Below are 13,283 nucleotides of genomic sequence, written 5' to 3'. Positions count from 1 at the left end.
AATAGCATAGAATAAAGAGCAGGAAATTAATACGTACATTGCAATGAGATTTTAATTCAAGATTTTAAAATGATTTGGCTGATAAGTTCGTGTACCTTTCCACTATTAATTTGGACACCTGTGTTTCCTACCAGACACGCCAGTTAAATATTGTCACTATACAACCGCAATTAATTATGCATTGACAGCAGGAGTTTGCAATTGTCTGTTTATTGAGGGATATAAATAAAAAACTAGAGGCTCGACCTTTTATTTTTATTGCCGTCAACCTAATTAATTACATGTTAACAGTAATGAGAACAGTAATAGAATTATTTTATCGGCGATGTTAAATGCTGTTTGACACTCAGTGTGGTGATGGTGCATCTATTATGGTATTGGTGGTCTGCTTCTTCACTTTCCGAAGAAGTAACCATGAATCTTCATGTTGATCTGTGTTTATCATTTTTGGTTTCTCACACTCACGACAGGGCTTTCTTTCTCCAAACCCTAACCATTTACTTTGCAATCGTCGCCAAAATTCTGTATCTGAATTAGTTGGAAATGAAATATATAGAAAAAAAGAACAAAAGTTCAGTTGACGATCATCTGATAATGACGCGAGGTACTAAGACACTGTTTAACTGGATTGGGTGTTCTGCAATTTTGATGATAAGTGGATGGACTGAGAGTTTGTATAGATCAGTGTCAGAATATCATACGTGAATGTCGTACAACCCATGGCTACTTCATATCCTCCACCTTCTTCATTCACATGTGTAAAGATACTGGCGCCACCGCAATTCAAGTTCGGAACTGCTTGCTGTAAGCGGTAGCAATGCTGATGATAGAGTTGAGAAGTTCACTCAAGCAAGCAAGATTCCAGTTTTAAATGACTGTCGATATCGTTTATATAGTAGATATCTTGAATTACGGAGGTCAAATGGACTGTATCGCGATTGTCTTTTTTTTTTTTTTTTTTTTTTTTGCTAGTTGTTTTACGTCGCGCCGACACAGATAGGTCTTATGGCGACAATGGGACAGGGAAGGGCTAGGAGTGGGAAGGAAGCGGCCGTGGCCTTAATTAGGGTACAGCCCCAGCATTTGCCTGGTGTGAAAATGGGAAACCACGGAAAACCATCTTCAGGGCTGCCGACAGTGGGGTTCGAACCTACTATCTCCCGAATACTGGATACTGACCGCACTTAAGCGACTGCAGCTATCGAGCTCGGTAAGCGATTGTCTTATCTAAGGTATTTGATCGGGTAGATCGCGGGAGACTACTGGACATAAGGGTGACTGAATGGCTGGCTATATTTATAGATAATACAACTCAGAAAATTAGAGGAGATGAAGCTTAATCTGATCCTGTAATCATTAAGAGGAATTCCTGAAGGCAGTATTATTGGACCATACCTCTAAATTCTTAGCTTTTGGTGGTGGTGGTGGTGCTGCTTGAGGATCCAACCAGTCCCTGAGCTGATGATGTAACAGGCACAGAATTGATATGAGTAAAGAGGTGGAATAAGAGATAAGACTTTTTGAGGATGATGTTATTATGTGTAGAGTAATACGTAAGTTACAAGGTTGTGAGCAAATGCAAAATGATCCCGATAATGTTGTGAGATGGACTGTAGGCAATGGTATGATAAACGGAGTTAAAAGTCGGGTAATTACTGCGCTAATGGGGTTTAAGTTCCTTTATGGGATCACTGTAAGTACCCAGGTGTTATTAACAAGGAACGATCTCCTTTGGGCTAAACAGAAAAATGGAATTGTAAATGAATAATACAGATCTCTGCACATGGTTATGACGGTAGGAGGTTGCCAAGGATGGGGAGAGAGGGAATATACGACTCTGGCAAGACCCCAACTAGAGTATGGTTCCAGTGTATGAGTCCCTCACCAGGATTACATGATTCAAGAAATGGAAAAAAATATCTGAAGAAAAGCACTCGGTTTGTTCTAGGTGATTCCTGACAAACGAATAGCGGTACTAAAATGTTGCAAAATTTGGGCTGGGAAGGCTTGGGAGAAAGTAGACGAGCTGCTCGACAAAGTGGTATGTTCCGAGCGGTCAGTGGAGAGATGGCGTGGAATGACATCAGTATACGAATAAGTTTGAGTGGTGCCTTTAAAAGTCGGAGGTATCATAGTACGAAGATAAAGTTGGAATTCAAGTGGGCAAATTAGGGCAAATATTCATTTATAAGAAGGAGAGTTAGGGATTGTAATAATTTACCAACGGAGATGTTCAATAAGTATCCAAATCCTTTGCAATTATTTAAGAACATACTAGGTAAATAACTGATAAGGAATCTGCCGCCTGGGCGACTGCCCTAAATGCAGATCAACAGTGAGTGATTGACTAGTCATGATCATTAGACCTCGGTTTTTAGGTGTTAATACCTTAGAATGCAAAGTAATTTGGTTTGTAGGAAATGTCATGCAACCCATTGTACCACAATGTAGCAAGAGTTACATAAATTCAAAGGAGTTATATAGGCCGTACTCCTGATATCTATGCAAATCTCATAGCATAGCCGCTATGCAGGGTGGTGTATACTTGTTGTTCGTTTAAGAAAATTTGCATTTTAACCTATCAGTACCTAAAAATCCGGACTCTAGAGCATATGCACGAGACCTCCAATTATACCTCCCACCAGAATCTTGAATTCCGGGTTGCCAGGACCATGTCCGTGCGTGGTTCTACCGATACGAGGCTGAAGTAAATGAGCACCTGCAAATACCACCGATCTAAGTCGGTATCGAAACGGTGAACGTAAGCTGGGAAGGCTAGTGTACTACCGCCTGAGCTACTCAGTCATTTTCGGTCAGTTTTATTTAAAGATCCCACATACTTCTTTCCGAGATTCGAACCAGGGTACGGTGGTGATAATCCAGTGATAATGCCACTCCTCTAGCAGTCGCCACGCTGACCAATGACAGGTGAGCAGATGTCATTTTGACGAGCCTGAACTCCAGGTTAAGTAAAGTCTCGTTCTGGAGATCGGTGCACTGTTGATGCAGCATTGCTCACGCCTTGTTTCTCCCCAGTAATAGCCTACGAAATCACCTGGAGACGTGAGGGAGATTTATTGTTGAGCTGTTGGCACAACTGTAGGCACTACCTCCACTCTCCGTGTGTTCGGGCTCTATAAAAGTGAAATATGGCTTCTTTTTTCGTCTATAAATATAGCGTCATATTGGAGCAGTTCGAAACATTTACCGTTAGATCTCATAGGGTCTGTGAAAGAATCGCTGATATTGTCGAGATTCATACGTGAAAACTGTAAAAACAGGAGCTTGTAAATGTAATCCATTTTAACATATACGGTCATGAACTGTCGTGGCTTAACGGTCGCATACCAAACGAGGGAGTCGGTCATTGACCCCAGGGACATTTCTTGCTCCTATCCCTCATATGATTGGTTCACTTATTTTAAGCAATTGTGACATTTGTCTCTAACGGATATTCTATGGCTTGATGAAAATGAGAACGCCCGGTGACAGTTCTTCTTTCTTTATTGCTATTGTTGCATATGTAGCTGGAACACTCAGTCATTCAGATAATAGTGCTGGGAAAATACATTCTGTTTTCAGCTCAGTCCAAAATGTACAGTATAAATGGTCGTAAATGACTGAGGAAGATATTGGCTGGTGACTCGAAAACACGGACTGTGAATTCAGTTGCAGTTTACGTGAAAGTTCATACCAGTGAAACTGAATATGCTGATGAGAAAAAGGCAAGTGGTTATGGGTACCAGACGAAACTAATGAAGGTATCGATTTTTTGATCTTATTGCTTGACTCGGCGATATACTTAATTTATGAACACTAATCAGTGTCTGTTTGGATAGTAAAATGTAATTTCCTCCACTGGTAACCAGAACTATATTTTGTAACGCTTAGTACACGAAAGATACAGTATACGAAAATCGTGATGCCAGATGCTAAACCCCGCCATTGGTGTTTATCGGTGTAACACTTAGCATTGATAAGCAATTGTAGATTGTAAAATAATGCTGTCTTCACATGATATTCGTTGTACATCGTTTCAAGCTTGAAGATATTGAATTGCAGGCTTTCATCATTGTGTGACCTTAAATCAAGTTATATGAGTACTTCTTTCCGCACTTCCATCTTTCTGAAACCTTTCTTGCCTCTCTGCACCATTCAGTAAATTATCCATGTAAACTAGCAAACTATGAACAATAAGGGTGCAGGGTGTGAATCTTGCGGAACCACTGTAACCACGAAAAACCATCTTCAGGGCTGGCAATAGTGGGGATCTAGCCCAATATCTCCCGAAAGCAAGCTAATAGGTATGTGACACGAACGACGCGCCCACTTGCTCAATAAAACACAAACCATAGACTTCATTCGTCGGGCTCGGATGTTTAGGAAAAGTCATATGTTTTCTTTGTCTCCATTTTCTTCCTGATTGAATTTTGGTGCAAATCAGATGATTATTGTCACAATAAATTGATTCTTACTTGTTATATAAATGTATATTTCGGCCATTTTTGTCATATTTTGAGCTAATTTCGCATAAACGTCATATTTCGGTCATATTCGGCAATTTGACAACTGTAGCTATGCAAAATCCGAACTAGTATTCACAAAACTGCTTCTCGGTATCACATCTGCATTTAATACAAGTGAAATACTCTGCCTTTTCTATGAAGATTGCGCAGGAATTATTTTACAACAGTTTGTCTGAACTTCTGGCACATATTAAGTCGAATTTTGGAATTATATCGAGTACCATTACTCGTTTAGAAGCTGCTAGCTTAGAAATTCATGCAAGTATTGAAATTGTGAGAAGTGTTGAACTTTCAGTACAACAATTATATGAAATAGTTGACGACAGTGTAAAGCGTAAACTTCAAAACGTGCTTAATCGAAATGACGGTTTTCACAGTATGTGCAAGATAAATGAACTATTTAAATATGCACCAATAACGTGTCGTGACGTAGAAAGGAGCTTCTCTTCTTAGAAGAATGTGTTAAGTTATAATCGGAGGCCTTTCACGCCTGATGCTTTGAAGATGAATCTTGTCGTACACTTCAGTTTTACCCGCGGAGAACAATGAAGAAAGTATGTGAATTTACAATATAGGCTTTGCCGCCCTACCACAATGTTATAAAAACATCTACTTAATTCGTTTCGCGGTGCTCAATTTAAAATTCAACGCATTTGAGTAATGTTAATGAAATCTGGGCTTAAATGTTCCAAAATATTGATTTCTAGCTTTCTCGTATTTTAAATCACCAGTGCAGGGTGTAAAATGCTTTGACTTTTAAAATGTGGTGTGATCTGATAATCTTAGCGAAGTTAGTACTTTATAGATATGTATTTACAAATGTTTGATAAGTGATTCGAGGATAATAGACTGTGAATAACTGCTAAACATGTATATTCAGAAAATTAATACGAAAGTAAGAACAGAGAATTTAGTTAACAAATATGTATCAAAGGAATTGCCTTTCGATTTATAACTTTTAAAACGGCTATATTTAGATTAATCATTTTCCGGTAATTTTTTGTCATTTTTACGTCATATTTCGCCACATTTGAGGTCGTATTTGCTTGCTTATTTGGGATACTTTTAGGTCTTAGGCATCCGAGCACTATTCACTATATGTTAGTGATCATTTTCCATTGCCACATATTTGTTTAGAATACAAAATATTTTTTCTGTCTTTAGCAGTGGGACCCACTCTTTGTATAATAATTTGACGACGTTATAGAATTCTTCCTGTGTTTCTATTTAATGTTTGCGTTCTGGGTGACCCTCATTTCCTCCTAAATAGGCAAATCAGCTCGCTCCCCCGTATACTGATAAATCTATTCTCTCCTACGAGGAATCTTAAAATTGAAAGTCATAGTCGAGTTCCCTCCCGAATCGAACTGCAAAGTCTGATAGTTATAGCCCATCATCATGTGCAATCCCCATTATGTTTCTGTAATATTGCACTATCCAATCCACACCTTTGGAGTGGTTACCAGTTCTTTCAAATATTCCACCTCCTCATCTCCGAAGACAAATGGCACTGAAGAAAGAATGGGTTAAATGCTGTGACAATCCTCTTCTACCAATACATCAAGACTGCCTACGTGAAGATCTCAGGCTGAAATCTAGGAAACCTTCTTGGTTACTAGGAAAGAGGCTAGTTCAAGATGAATTTCGTACTAACACTGCCTGGCGCTATGGGTGGGCAGCTTCAAACCCTGACAGATTAGGTCTAATTTTGGATCCAGTTATGCAACCTCCTGGTTTCAACTTACCCAGAAAAATCTGGTCATCACTTAATCGGATCAGAACTCAACATGGCAGATGCAACTTCTGGAAACACAAGTGGAAGATTACCAGCGATCCTTATTGCGACTGCTCTGACGTGCCTCAGACCGTTCAACATATCGTCACAGAGTGCCCACTCCGAAGATTCAGTGGGACAATAAAGGATATCCACGAGGCCAGTGATGAAGCTGTGAGTTGGCTAACAAAACTGGACATTCAGCTTTAGCAGCAATGCAGATATTGATGAGCTCAAATGTATAAATATAGTTTGTTTATTACGTAGTTGTTCTGTGTGTATAGATGAAACTGTTTTTCGTGTAATTGTACATATTTGTTAATAACCAAATTGTAACAATGTATCCTCATGCCATACGAAATATATATATACTATATAACATATTTGTGAACTCCACATCCTCGACACCTATTTATTGCATTTACATATTCAGCACTTTCCATATTTTTTCTAGTACTTTGACAACACTCAAATATTTATCACGGACTTACCTGTATCACCAACATACCTCCCTTTACCTTATTAGGTTTTCCTGCGATTCAGAGCGTTTGACGTCAAGGTTGCACTTTGCAAGTGAATCTGTCTCCTTACAGACTCTCAACAGTTGTACCTCTTCCGTTGTTCCTCCAGATAACAAGTAATGATTCTCATCATCTTTCTCTGCCGGGATGAGTGGCTCAGACGGTTGAAGCGCTGGCCTCCTGATCTCAACCTGTCAGGTTCGATCCTGGTTTTGTGCGTTGGTATTTGAAAGTTCTCAGATACGTCAGCCTCGTGTCGGTAGGTTTACTGGCATGTAAAATAATTCTTACGGGACAAAATTCCGGCACATTGGCGTCTCCGAAAACCGTTAAAGTAGTTAGTGGGACGTAAAGCAAATAACATTATTATTATTATTATTATTATTATTATTATTATTATTATTATTATTATTAATCTTTCTCTATTTGATATTCATACATGGACATACGCAATAACCATCACACAGTTCCTCTCACTTATTTATTTAGAAGTCTTTCTTTCTTTATTTCTTGTCTACTCCTTGCTAATTAATATAACAGTAAGCTTGTTCAATATAAAACCACACTGTGCTGCGAAACTCGACTGAGATTTACCGAGAAATATTCAAAATTAAATTCATGTTGTGTTGTGTATTGTGTGAACTCAGTCGTTGGATATTCGGCACAAAAGCAGTGTTGTGTTGCGGGATAGCATGTTGCTTGTCTATGTTCTGGCGTTAACTATTCAAGAGGAATATCATGTTGTGTTGCGGGACAGTATTTTTCCTCTGTTTTATCATCTGAAAATTCAACATGAAAGTCATGCGGTGTCGCGGGACATTATCTCTCTTGTCTGTGTTCAGTTGATGAATATTTAGCATACCGTAAAATTGATGTTGTCATGTTAATTATCATCTTTTTTATTTCATTAGCAATTTCATTGTCATATTATTTAATTTTTAAGGAAACTGTATTGCCTATCTCTATTATGTTAAATTAGCCATATTCATTGTTACTCTTCTCCCAAAACATGAGAAGTAGCATTCTGGGAATGTCACCGTCGTTTTAGAGTTATATTCAGATCTTACTGAAGCTTACAGACTTTTGTTAACGAGAGAGAAGAATAAACATTTTTCTCCAGATTTTCAATACTTCACTAACTTTACAGGCTCGGTTTATGCACGATAGTATATTAAACAGGTGTTAAAGTTTCAAAACCTGTCTAATACCATTCCAGGTAAACACTACGATAGGTTTTGAAAACTATAAATTTTTAGGAAACAAAGTTGAAGTTGCCATCAGACTGAAACAATAATATATCTGCAAAATGGGACAACAACAACCAACGGCTAACTACTTGCCTTTGACAGTGTATCCAGCTTATGGAATGTAAAATTCTCTATCAATAGATAAATACCACAGCCTTCTAAATGCAACCATTCCAAAAATATTTAATTCCGAAGCGAGTAATTTCAAAATGTTGGACGTTCACGTGAACGTATAATAGATACGTTCTTGAAAACTAGAATGTCATCATTTTAAATCGATCTTCGTAAAGAAATAGTGCTAATCAGATAATTTCAGGTAACTGACTGAGTTACTCCTCAGAAAATGCCTGAAAATAGAATACGCTTATATGTTGCAGTGATGCTATATTTTCCATGAGCTAAATAAAATAACAAATAATAATAATAATAATAATAATCTTACCAGTCAAAGAAGACTATCATTTCATGGATACATTAAGAGTATAAATCCGAAGAGAATGGCATACAAGAAAATTGGAAGGCACAAGGTTTTTTAAGAAGTGGGGATCCAGGAGGGAGATGTACAGTGAAGAATACACTTTACGAAGAAAATTGTGGGAATGAGAGGATGCATCGGATAAACTCATCAAGTCACGCAACATCTCGGTTGAAGAGTGACAAAGGAGAAATGAAAGACTTAAGAATATCTGGAAGGAGTCAAAGAAAAGGGACTAAGTTTGAGAGATAGAAGTTCTGGTGGATTGTGTAAACGTAGTCCACAGACGACGGTAAAGAACAAAATAATAATTATTATTATTATTTAAATTCTGAAATAGGTATTCGATGATATATAAGGCCATCGTCCTGGCACTTACCGAGGGATGTAAAGAAGTGTTAAACAAGTTAAAATGCGTGGAGTGACTTCATTTTCCGACGACAGGATTAGCCGGAGTGGATCTGTAATTAAATTCATCGGAGCGCGGGTGACGAGAATCTGATTGACGAAATGTGGGAAGGCGTGCTCTCGCCGTTTTTTCTGACACATCGAACGGTTAGTTACATTTTATTTTCAGCTGGTAGCATTGGGGAAGCGGGTTGCGATACGAGAAATATAAAATAGAATAAAATAAAATAGGAACTCGCTGCGGATGGAAGACAGCAATAGAGTGGAAGCAGGTTTGAAGCAGGCTCTTCAAATGTTTGGAGCATGCCTCGCTGGATACAATACAATAAGAGATAAACTTGTGGAGTGGTTAAATGTAGCTTCAAGTGTCCTCTTGGGGAAAATAAAATTGTTCATTATGCGATGTGAAGGGAGGGGGATGGATGACTGTCGCTCAATACAGTCCTGATAGCCGGGAGCAGGTGTTTACAGGGGATGGAGCTGGTTCTGTGCTCCGTAATACCGTTTATCGTAAGGTCACAGGTTCAAGTCATGTCCGCGATTACCCGCAGCTTAGTATCTATGATTGATTGATTCCTGCGGATAATATTATTATAATGAACTCTACAATCAGTGCTATTAAATCCCATGTTGGAAGTAAGGATACATGAAGCCTGCCCTAAGTGAACGAGTGGTATTAAATCTGAACGCCGCTCTGGAAGAGTTAGATAGTAACCATTGTAAGAAACAGTTAAAACTGAATCCCAGTAAAACTCTAAGGAACAGACAGCCTCACAGGAAGCTTCAAGTGCATTGGAGAGGAGTACAACTGGAACGCTGTTTTCAACCTAAATATCTCGGGGTCACTATTGATCGTGCATTGACTTTTAAGAAACGCTGTCTGAATGTGAAATAAAACGTACCTGCAAGAAATAACATACGACGGCTGTTTTTTCCAACCTCCGATGGGCTATAAAGAAAGAGACAATGACATACGGAAACAGTTTATCACTAAAGGTTTAGTAGTTGCATACTTATATTTCAACATAATCGCCATTTGTCGTATCGTGACTCCAGCTTTCCGATGCCCTCTGCAAAGAAGTCTGCCGCCAGTGAGGTAATGTGCATCTGGACAGCCTTCTGAAGGTCAAATGGAGGTTTATAATCAGTGAACATTCTATAGCAATCGCGGACATTTTAAGGTCTTTTCTGTACACAATGTAACTCAGCACATAGGATACCGGAAACTTTGTTCACGTTGGGCCCCAACAATGTTGACTGAAGATCACACAACTCAGCGAATGACGTCAGCCGTAATATTTCTCACACGTTACCATAGTGATGGAGGAGATTTTTTAAAGTGTATCGTTACTGGCGAGGAAACTTGGGTCTGTATGACATCACAGAAACCAAAGAACAGTCCAAACAGTGGATGTATCCTTCATCTCCAAACAAGCCAAGCCAAAAAAGTTGCTGAGCAACAGGAGAACAATGGCTACCGTTTTCTGGGACCATAAAGACGTCTTGTTAGTGGACTTTAAGGAGCGGAAGGCTGTCCAGACGAATACTGTCTCACTGGCGGCAGACTTCTTTGCAGAGGGCATCGGCAAGGTGGTGTCACGATACAACAAATGCTTACATAGTCAATAAATCAATACTGATCTGAATTTAGAACAGTCGCCCAGGTGGCAGATTCCCTATCTGTTGTTTTCCTAGCCTTTTCTTAAATGATTTCAAATAAATTGGAAATTTATCGAACATCTCCCTTTGCAAGTTATTACATTCCCTAACTCCCCAGTTCGTCCTCTTGAATTCCAACTTTATCTTCATATTGTGATCTTTCCTACTTTTAAAGACGCCACTCGAAGTTATTCGTCTACTGATGTCCTTCCACGCCATGTCTCCGGTGACAGCTTGGAACATACCACATAGTCGAGCAGCTCGTCTTCTTTCTCCCAATTCTTCCCAGCCCAAACTTTGAAACATTTTTGTAAAGCTATTCTTTTGTCAGAAATCACCAAGAACAAATCGAGCTGCTTTTCTTTGGATTTGTTCAGTTCTTGAATCAAGCAATCCTGGTGAGGGTCCCATGCACTGGGACCATACTGTAGTTGGTGTCTTACCAGAGACTTGTGTGTCCTCTCTTTTACATCCTTACCACAACCCAGTAAATGCCCTCATAACCATGTGCAGAAATATGTACCCTTTATTTACAGACTCATCGCACAGCATATCGGTGTGCTTCACAGGTGCGACATTTCTGGCCACCGCTTACTTATACCAATGTAGACTATGTCCTGCAAGATGTAACATTGATGATCTGATGTCCGCAAGCTCTGAAGCCATAGTGATTGCTAAATATTGATCTGAAGTTATTTAGATTGTCATCTTTGTCTTTTATCTCCTCTGTATTAATTGTATATTATTAAGTACAATATTTACTGTATACTGTGATGCTTTTGACTCGAATAAATAAGTAAAATCTAAAGAATAATTTGAAACCAGGTAGTTACTCTACATCCAAACAAATGAGAGAGATTTTTTTTTCAAAATTGGCCTTCCTGGAAGAACGTTGTACGTACATAAACAAACATGAGTGACGTCAGAAATCTGAATGAGTCACATCGTTCGATGTTAACACTGAATAGGTGCAGGAAGAGAAAGATTAATCAAGTGAACTGGAAGAACAAGGCACACAAACGATTGAGGGATAGCGGATGAAGCTATACATCAACATGCGGACGTGTAGTGGAAGAAAAGCAACGTCCAACGCAGATAAGGCAAGAACGTAGCCGGTTACAGATAATGCAGAATACAGGCTGAGGCCAAACAGAGAGCTATATTTGAACATGGAAAAAGTAACCAATGTAATGAGGAAGATAGGACTAGAGATGGTTTAGACACATTTATGGAATGGAAAGCAACAGACTGATTAAACAGATCTTCAATTTATTGAACAGTTACAAATCCAAACCCACATGGTTTGTTAAAATTGAAAGATGTATGAAGAACGCTGGAAACAGACACAATAGGAAGCATAAAACTTTGTAGAGAAGTAAATCAAAAGGCAGGATTTCAGGAGAAGATGAAGCCGACAACTAGAAGAAAGTGGACTCGAGAAAGGACGACACTCTCGAAGAATGAAGGAAGTCTGCAAGAAAAGGAAATCGAATACAATGACAAATAACCAAAGTTGATTTATCGTACCCTCCAAATGGGTTATTCGAAATAATAATAATAATAATAATAATAATAATAATAATAATAATAATAATAATAATAATAATAATAATATCAGATAATACGTTTACTATTTAACAAACTGAAATGTTTGTTTCCTTTTAGACCTGGGTGTTTTAAGGAATCCAGAAGACAAGCAATTTTATGTGGACTTGCTATATATAAAACGAAACTGTTTGCAGGTATTATGGTAAACGTTTGTTTTAAGTTTTGTTATGTGTAATAATTAAAACATAGGATGCAGTCGTGTTATGTAAACAAGGTGCACATTTATTTGAACTCACACAGTGTACTAATTGCTACTTCTGTTTTTGCAGGATTTATTAGATTCTTAAGATACCTCATAGATTGTTCATTGTGCTAAAAGGAATGTTATGCCTGAATTTTAAGACCATTTCAATTACAACACTTCACATGTTTCTTTCTTGCTATTGCACTTTTTTTTTCAAAACAATGTATATTTCGATTTGTCGTGCATATATAAAACACACAAGTACTCATATAGCAATTGAGGCTTTCACGGCCGGCGTCACCAATCATGTCAGTGTTTTCAGGGCTTGTAGGTCCAGGATCATATGATGGTCTCAACGTTTCTCCAATGACTGCTTTCGCCATTGTCAACGGTCCGACGGACTTCGATAGCTGCGAAGCTCATAGCGGAATGGGGTGGTGTTTGCTGCTTGCCTATTGGTCCGCCATGCTGGAGCGGCAGTCGCTGATTGGCTGTTCTTTAGCCAATGATTGAAGCATTAGGGAGCCCGTAGTGTGTCGACCCGCCTTGGCGGAGGCAGGCAACTGATCACTCGTTGCTTTTTTGTGGTCCGTCGCGGCTATCCTGTCCTCCAGGATTTAAGGTGTTCAGGACTGAAAAGCAGGCTTTTCTTACCCGCTCAGATTCCTTCTTACGTTTGAAACTGTTGGTGTGCTTCAGGATTTCAATAGCTTCCCCCTGTAGCCGGGCGTGATAAGCCACAGTAGTTGACAGTAGTGTGGTGTTGCTGTACTTTATGTCATGGCCTGCTAGCAGTGAGTGTTCAGCGACTGATGATCGTTCAGCTTGTCCCAGTCAGCTACGTCTGTTATGCTCCTTCAGTTGAATGGAGATGCTGCGTT

At 38.9% G+C, this 13,283-nt stretch overlaps 1 protein-coding gene across 2 annotated transcripts in view; it reads left to right on the top strand.

Annotated features, from left to right (window-relative positions):
- The window catches only part of LOC136886849 (two pore potassium channel protein sup-9), a 201,415-nt gene that overhangs the window by 150,708 nt on the left and 37,424 nt on the right, over window positions 1-13,283 (top strand). The window lies entirely within an intron of this gene.

The sequence above is a fragment of the Anabrus simplex genome, chromosome X (genome assembly GCF_040414725.1).
Source record: "Anabrus simplex isolate iqAnaSimp1 chromosome X, ASM4041472v1, whole genome shotgun sequence".
Classification (NCBI taxonomy): domain Eukaryota; kingdom Metazoa; phylum Arthropoda; class Insecta; order Orthoptera; family Tettigoniidae; genus Anabrus; species Anabrus simplex.
This window is presented reverse-complemented; position numbering and strand designations above follow the sequence as displayed.